Raw genomic sequence first — 7820 nt, forward strand, 5'->3', positions numbered from 1 at the left:
GTGTGTATACCATAGTGCATATGTGGCATTCAGAGGACAACTTGTGGGAGTCTATTCTCTCCTTCTACCTTCCGGGTCCCAGGAATCAAACTCAGGTTATTAGACTTGGCAGTAAGTGCCTTTACCTGCATTCACCACGTAGGCCTGGCAATCTGAGTTGGATCCTCAGAGTCCATGTAAAGGTAGAAGAGAAGTGACTTTGCAAAGTTGTCCTCTGACCTCCACATATGCACCCACATTGGAGCACACACAATATAATAAAAGAAAACAATGCAGAGCTGTGGCTGGGATCACAATGCACAAATGTTCCACGCACATGTATAGTTTTGCAGATCTTTTACCCACTAAATCACCCAAACATTAGAAGCTTTAAAATGAGTTTTAAGCAGCTGGAGAATATTCCCAAGGCGTCGCTCGTACAGGGTCTCTGCAGTATGACGCTTGTGATCATGCCTGGACTCCTGGCCTGGCCTCAGCTCTGCGTATTTTTCAAGACAGGCGTGAAAGAAGCTGTTATAGGTTGGAAGGGTGTAAATGTAAATACTCTAGACCCAAATACACAAAGCACCTTCTGGAAGACTTGAGGTTCTGTTTCTCAGTTAGTGACCTCACCCCCTACCTTGGGGGGGGACATATTCTGCTGAGCTAGGATAAAGCTCAGCAACTCCAACCTTATAGGCTTCTTAGGTAAATCATGGTGTCTCTGCCACGCAGAGAATGGCTTGGTAACGAGGCAGCTCCCGAGGTCCAGAGCTCCCTGGCCGGCTTTACTGAGCAACTCTATCAAGCCTTCAAGCAGCCCAGAGATAAGCTCTGGTGACAGCAGGCAGGAGAGCAGAGCTGCACCTCCCCACCTATTCAGCCCAGTGGCTCTGGGAAGGAGGTCAGGCTAGGGAGGAAAGCTCTAAAGTATACCTTCTTGGGGGTTCCCTAGGGCTGAATGGGCAGAAATGTGGGAAGTGGGGGCAGAGATATAGTTCGCTCTACAAATGACTATACCTGGATGGACAGCCAGGAATGCAGAGGGGACTTGGCTGGAGCTCTCCAACCAGCTCAGGTCCCTGTTCAGCTATGTGAAAAATGCAGAGCCTGGAAAGCCCTGGGTAGATAGTGTCTGGAATGTAAACATTTCCCAGGAAAAGGAGGGCAAGGGAATGGACAGACTGCAAGGGGCAAGCTCCCCCAGGGGCTAGCTAACCCTCACCAGCCCCAGGTTGCCCAGGCCTCAGAAGTCAGCTGCCAGAAGCCTGGGGAGAGGCTGGAGAAGTAGCAGCATTTCCCCCATCACCACAGTGGCAGCTTAGGGAAAACCTCTGGAATGTGGAATGTGGAGGACTCTGGGTAAAATGTCTTCAGGAGCTTGGGGCCCAAGAGGAGGCCCCACGCTTTGAGCTCCAGGACAGCATACATGAGCCACCTATAGCTACTGATCACTTGCAATATGCCAACTGCTGCACCAAGGAGCTGACTTTATTTCTTAATTTTTTTTGGCGGGGGGGGGGGGGGGGGGATGCCACAGCTGTAGTCCCAGCTGGCATGGAACTCACTATGTAGATCAGGCTGGTCACAATCTTAACCAGCCTCTGCCTCCCAAGTGCTGGGAAGAAGCTGATTTTTAAAGTTTCCTTTATTTTAAAATATATTTTAATATTTTTATTTTATGTGTATTAATGTATTTCCTCCATGTATGCAAGGGCACCCATGTCATGCAATGCCTGTGGAGGTCAGAAGAGGGCGTTGGATCCCTTGGAACTGGAGTTACAGATGGTTTGTTAGCTTCCATCTGGGTGCTAAGAACCAAATTCAGGTCCTTTGCAAGAGCAGCCAGGGCTCTTAACCATTGAGCCATCTCTCCAGCCTCGTTTCCTTTATTTTAGTCAATTTAAAATGTATGAACGGACATTCAGAGTGCACATAAAGGCATACACCTGTAATCCCAGCACTCAGGGGAAGCAAAGGCAGGAGGATTAGGAGTTCAAGGCCAGCCTCACCTACATAGTAAATGACAGGCAAGTCTGGGCTACAGGAGACCCAGTCTTAAACAACAACAACAACAATAACAACAACAAACCCAGAAAAAGAAAGATTGGATGTTCGGTTGGCCGACATGGAAATGTTTCAAGCATGATTATTAAGACAACTCAAGTTCCAAAAAGACAGGACTCAAGCAGGCCAACTTCTGACCCATCTTTCAACTATAAATCTCCCAAACTTTAAACAGAGTCAAGTATTTTGAAAGAATTTATGTTACAACTGAGATGTGTTATAAAGTGCAAAATATACCAAAGTTCAGAGACTTGGCATTAAAGAAAAAAGAAAGGAAACAGAGAGGTGTGGTGGCACAGGCCTGTAATCCCAGCACTCAAGAGTCTGAGGCAGGAGGATGGAACCAAGTTTGAGGCTAGCCTGGGCTAAACTGCAAGACTTTGCCTCCCCTAATACATACACAAAAGAGAAGAAGTCAAAACATCTCATTAGTTATTGTACGGATAGCATGTAAAGATAATATTTTGGCTATATTAAAAATAATATATTCAAGTTAATTCAAATTTTAAAAACATTTTATAATGCTAGAACATTTAAAATTATACACGTCTCCCATTATAGTCCTACGGACCAACTCATTTAAGACACACTAAACCTTGGTCAAAGAAAAACAGGCTTGCAGCTTTTTGTTACATTCTAAGGCCACATGTGATCCCATCAGCTCACAAGCAGTTCTAACATCCTGAGTCCATCCTGCTTGAGGTTGGGCACCATCCTCTACTTATTCCTCATTTCCTTCAGGGTCTGGAGGACACTGTGGCCATTCCTTCCTGCTATCTCCTCCCTTTCCTTCCAAAGGCCACCCAGTCAGGCCTGCTAAGTAAGCATCACCAGGATGACACCCATGTCTGCCCTGAGTACAGTGCCCTTGGACTGAACATGAGGCGTCTCTGGGAGCCAGTGAAGGGGAAGGGTGCTCACCCAGCGCACAGGCACCTGTCCCCAGGCCAGCTTCCTGCTAAGGCTCTCTTATTCCTACTACGTCCTGTCTTTCTATTGCATCCCCCAGGCATCTTCTTCAGCTATTGACCCCAAGGGACCAAGGCTCCCTCAAGAGCAAAATAAGGGGCATAAGCTCCATAGGACTCTCCCTGGACAGGGCCCAAGCAAGTGGGTTCAGCTGTAAATAGTGTGAGCTCCCAGGAGATCCTCCTGGTTAGTGAGCGTAAATTAAGACCCACAAATTGCCAGATGGATGAGGCGATTTAACAGAGAGGCAAAGCCAGGCCTGAGGGAAAGGAACCTGATGGGTAGGGGATGTGAGGAGCCCAAAGCACTTACCTTGGACAGGGAGGAGTTCGAAATCCAGGGTATATCCTAGGGAAACCAGGTAAGGGAAGGAACCCCAGCCCCACCCAGACATCATGAACCTCAGTGCCCTGACCACACCCTGATTATTGTTCCCTGGTATCTAACACTCTTTTAGCCTTTCAAGCCTTGGCCTCCACTGGAGCATAAGTTCTGCATGGATGGTGATCTCCAAACCTTGTTTAAGTTGCTGGGAAGAGGAGTGTAGATAGCTTTTCTCAAAGAAGGCACCCACAGGGCACAGCAACCCTGAGCCACCCCTGCAGTCAAGAGCGTGTGGGACAGAAGGCACAACTTCTAGGGTTCGAGGGTGTGGCATTCTCAGACCCTAGAGAACTCTAGCTCACGATCAAACTAGGAAATGGCTCAAAACTTGGCAGTTCTGGGGCTACCCTCCCCTCTTTTCCCCAGCCCTACCCCATCCTGCTACCTGGGCTCAGGTGATCTCTGCCAAGGGAGGAAAGAACAATGAGCTCTTTTGACAGGGAGTAGGGAAAGAAGAGAGCAGAGATCCACAGGGGCCAGCAAACTGCAACATTACCTGGTGTGGGAGAGAAAGGCCCCTGTACCTCACACAGGCTCCAGTAAGTCTCTGTAAGGTTGTGAGACACAGGGGCACCCTTCAATCTGCCTTCAGCCAGGGAGGACTCTCCTCTAAGCACAAGGCCTTGGGGAACCTGTAGTACCTGTCAGGGGCTGGGAAGGGGGTATGGCTGGGACCAGAGCCCCAGGAGGCTGCCCAGGGCCACAAGGGGTACCACCCACCTGGATGGGTGGCTCTGCCAGATACTGGGTGTGGTAAGCTCAGATTCCAGGCTCAAGCAACCTGGCCCTCCCTGTGTGGCTTCACCTGACACTGGGGCCCATTTAGGCAAAAACCAAGACAAAACAAAGTAGCCCTGGGCTGAGGCAGTTGGTCAGGAACACGCTGTTTATTCTGGGTATGGGGTGTGGGGAGGTGGGCCTGGCAGGAAGGGCCTACAGCTCAGGGCAGGCACCTAGGCCTGCTCACACCTAGGTGTGGCTATTGGCATGGGCCTTGGTTTCACCAGGGGAGCAAGCAGTCCTCAAAAGATGTTTCAGGGAAAGAGTTTCACTTTGGAAAGTCATTTCCTCTGCTTAGCTGGTCCTCAGTGGCTCAGTCCAGCATCTGGCTGGCTTATCTATCTCCCTGATGGGCTTGAGGACACGCCACATAAATGACCACAGGTAAAGGAACTGAGGTGAAGTTACCACCTTCAGGCCACAGAGCCAGTTAGCAGATGGGACAGAACAGTTCTCTGGCAGATGCCCTAGGGGATATGCTCAGGTTGTTAAGCCCTGGAGGCTTCAGTTTCCTTTTCTGTGGAGTGGGGACAACACCCAGGTGTGAGTCTTTCTGAGGACCAGGAGATGAGGACAATCCACGGTATGATGCTGCCCAAAAGAAGCAACTGAACTCACTCAGCATGCCAGGCTCTGTGGGAACTGTAGCAATGTCCACTGCACAGACCAGGAAACTGGGGATCAGAGAGGCTAAGCAATGTCTCCATAGTTACACAGTGAGAAGACAGCTGAGCTAGGACCGAGGTCCAAGCCGCTAGACTCTAAGTTCCCACCCCTAACCACTGTAACACTCAGTCCTGATGCCTGGCACCCAGCTCTTGTTGACCTGGACCTGTTCCCTTGGAAGTCAGCCCTTTCCTCTAGTAATGGTCACAATCCCTGCTGAGGTACATGTGGCCCTCAAGGCCCTCAAGCAATGTCCCTGCCCTGTGAGGCATCTTGCTGGCATACCTGTAAAAGAAGGTTTGTCTAGAAGAGGCTGGAGGGAAAGGTCCAGAACTGGTTTAGAAGCTAGTTATCTATGAGTTGTTTGGGGGTGAAGCTGGTGATGGCCCACTGTTCCACTGTCCCCTCTCCGTCCCCCAAATACAATGCCCTGTAGTCTGGCCTTCAAGATGGAGCTCTGAGAAGTGATGACCAGAGTCCCCAAGCACAGACTCTCTGCAGGGGCTGACCCTTACCTATGTATGAGGAATTCCTGTGTCTAGCCTACCCACTCAGGGTCCAGCTTGGTACATGCACTGTCAGCTGGACCCTCTCTCACCAGAAGGGGCCTCCCAAATTCAACTTTGGGTGGGCCAGTGCTAGTAACACCTGTAGAGCCGGGTCACACAACACTGTGGCCACTAGCCATGTACATGTGTGTATAGCTCTTCAGTTTATGCTGGAGCTGTTTAATCCTCACCCAACCTATGGGCTAGTTTCTAATATCTCCATTCTAGAGGTGAGTCATGTGCTACAGCCACACAGGTGATCAGGTGCTGGGGTCAGCTCTTACCATAGATGCCTCTTCATGAACAGAGGTTTCTGCCTTCCCATCCTGTCTTAATGAAAGTGATTAAAATGGAACAGTTCCCTAAATGTGCCCCTTACTGTTCTTGGGCCCTCCCCTTCCAGAACTGTCACCACTAATGACCCGGGCCAGAGACCCCACAGTCGTCCTGGTACCCACCTTCCCTTATCCATCTGTCTCCTCTCTCCCACACTGTATCTATCAGCAGGTCTCAGCAATTGGAAGTCATAAATAATTCCCTGTCCCAGTCATTCTCAACCAGGAGCAAGTGTAACTCCCAGGTGACATTTGGCAATGTGTGCAGACATTCTGCATGGACACACCTGGGCAGGAGCATGACTAGCATCTAGTTAGAACTAGGGATGCTGCCAAACACCCTACAATGCCCAGGACAGTCCCCTTGGCACAGCTGGTCCCAGAGGTCACCAGTGCATAGGCTGAAAAACCCTGCTCAGGTCATCCTCTAGACTTAGAGGAAGGGTAACAGGAGTTAGTGTTTAAACTGTCAATGAAACACTCACTACCCTAAGAAAAATCTAGCCAGGCTCCCAGAGAAAATAGCCTTTCCTGAGCCTCACAGGCCCAAAAGCCTCAGGGAAGGGCTGTTATGGGTAGGACTCGGGGGTTCCAAACCCTCCACGACCTGACTGAACCCTCAAATCCCACCTTTCTGGCTCCACAATACCCCCATTACCTAGAGAAAACTCTGTGGCTTCTCCCTCCTTTCTACTCCATAGACAGGTAATTTCAGGTCATCCATCCCATCTTCCCTAAGTTCTGAAGGCCTCATCACCCAGATCTTACAGCCGCAAGCCTTGGGCTGTATATAGAACAGGTCAGGGTTGAACAGGAAGAGGAAGGTCAAGAAGCAGGAAGAATTCCAGGGCCTCCCCTCCTCTTGTCAGACCTAGGGGGTGGAGTGGCCACATTTGGGGACCACCAGTAAGGAACAGCAGGTGTGTGTGTGTGGGAGATTCTCCACTGTAGCCCCGCCCTGGCCTTACCCACTGCACAGAGGAACTTGGGGCCGGGGTTCATCCCTCTGCTGAGCCTGTCTGTCTGGTTTCTGCTGGAATTGGTCACCTTTTTCTGAGTGAGAGATCCTAGCATCACCTAGGATAATGGTGGCACCTGGGGCCATTTGAGCCAGCTAGTGGATACTGAAGTTCTGAGACTCACATCCGGGACCCATGACAGACTCCCTCAGGGGCGAGGGTGGCAAGCCCTTAATGTCCTAAAACTGCCCCTTTCCCAATACTTACAGCTGATGGCCTGTGGTCCAAAAGCTAGCCAGAGAAAGAAGGTTCTCTCAGAAAGACTCTGAATCCAGAGACAGTTGTTATAAGAAGATCCAAGGTGATGCCTTCTCCCACAGGGCAAGAAAAATGGAGGAAATGGTAGGGCATGCTGGGCCCCTCATCCAACCTTCCTGACATAGCAAGACCTAGAAAGCACTCCCACAAACAAACAAACCAAACCTAAAAAACAAAGCAGCTAAGTTTCCCAGGCCACAGTGCCTATCATGAAGCTATTCAATTCCTTGTAAAGTCTGTTTACAAGCCTAACACACAGGTGATGGGTAGATAGCCTCCTGGTTTATAAATGGCTATGGTGAGCCGACTCCTACACCTCTCAAATCAACAACAAAGGGGACTTCCTCATTTTTCACAAGGAGAGGTGCCTTTCCTCAACCATTTATTTATTGCTTCCTTTGAGAGAAAGGGGAGCCCAAACCAAAGCCCCTACCAAGACGGGGGTTTTTTTGTTTGTTTGTTTGTTTTTACTGGAGATGCAATCTGTAGTAGCTTGCTTGCTTGCTTTAGAGGTTTGGGCTCAATCTCTAGCACCGTTAAAAAAGAGCTGGGTGTGGTGGTCTGTAGTCCCACCAGCACTCAGGAGGCAGAGGCAGGCGGATCTCTGTGAGATCAAGGTCAGCCTGGGATACAGAGTGAGTTCCAGGCCAGCTGGGGCTGCAGGGAGACCCTGTCTCAAAGCAAAACAAAAGAGGAAGGGAGGGAGAAAAAGTAAAGGGAGCTGAATCCTGGCAATGGGTGGAGGGGGCCAGGAAGATATAGATGCTAGAAAAAAAGGAATACAGGTAAGGGAATGGTGAGCATGGAGGGGGTGT

At 49.9% G+C, this 7820-nt stretch overlaps 1 protein-coding gene across 2 annotated transcripts in view; it reads right to left on the minus strand.

Annotated features, from left to right (window-relative positions):
* The window catches only part of Llgl2 (LLGL scribble cell polarity complex component 2), a 38941-nt gene that overhangs the window by 17064 nt on the left and 14057 nt on the right, over positions 1 to 7820 (minus strand). The gene's annotated exons all lie outside the window — the stretch shown is intronic.

Source organism: Nannospalax galili, unplaced genomic scaffold (assembly GCF_000622305.1).
Source record: "Nannospalax galili isolate Female #2095 unplaced genomic scaffold, S.galili_v1.0 scaffold634, whole genome shotgun sequence".
In the NCBI taxonomy this organism is placed as follows: Eukaryota; Metazoa; Chordata; class Mammalia; order Rodentia; family Spalacidae; genus Nannospalax; species Nannospalax galili.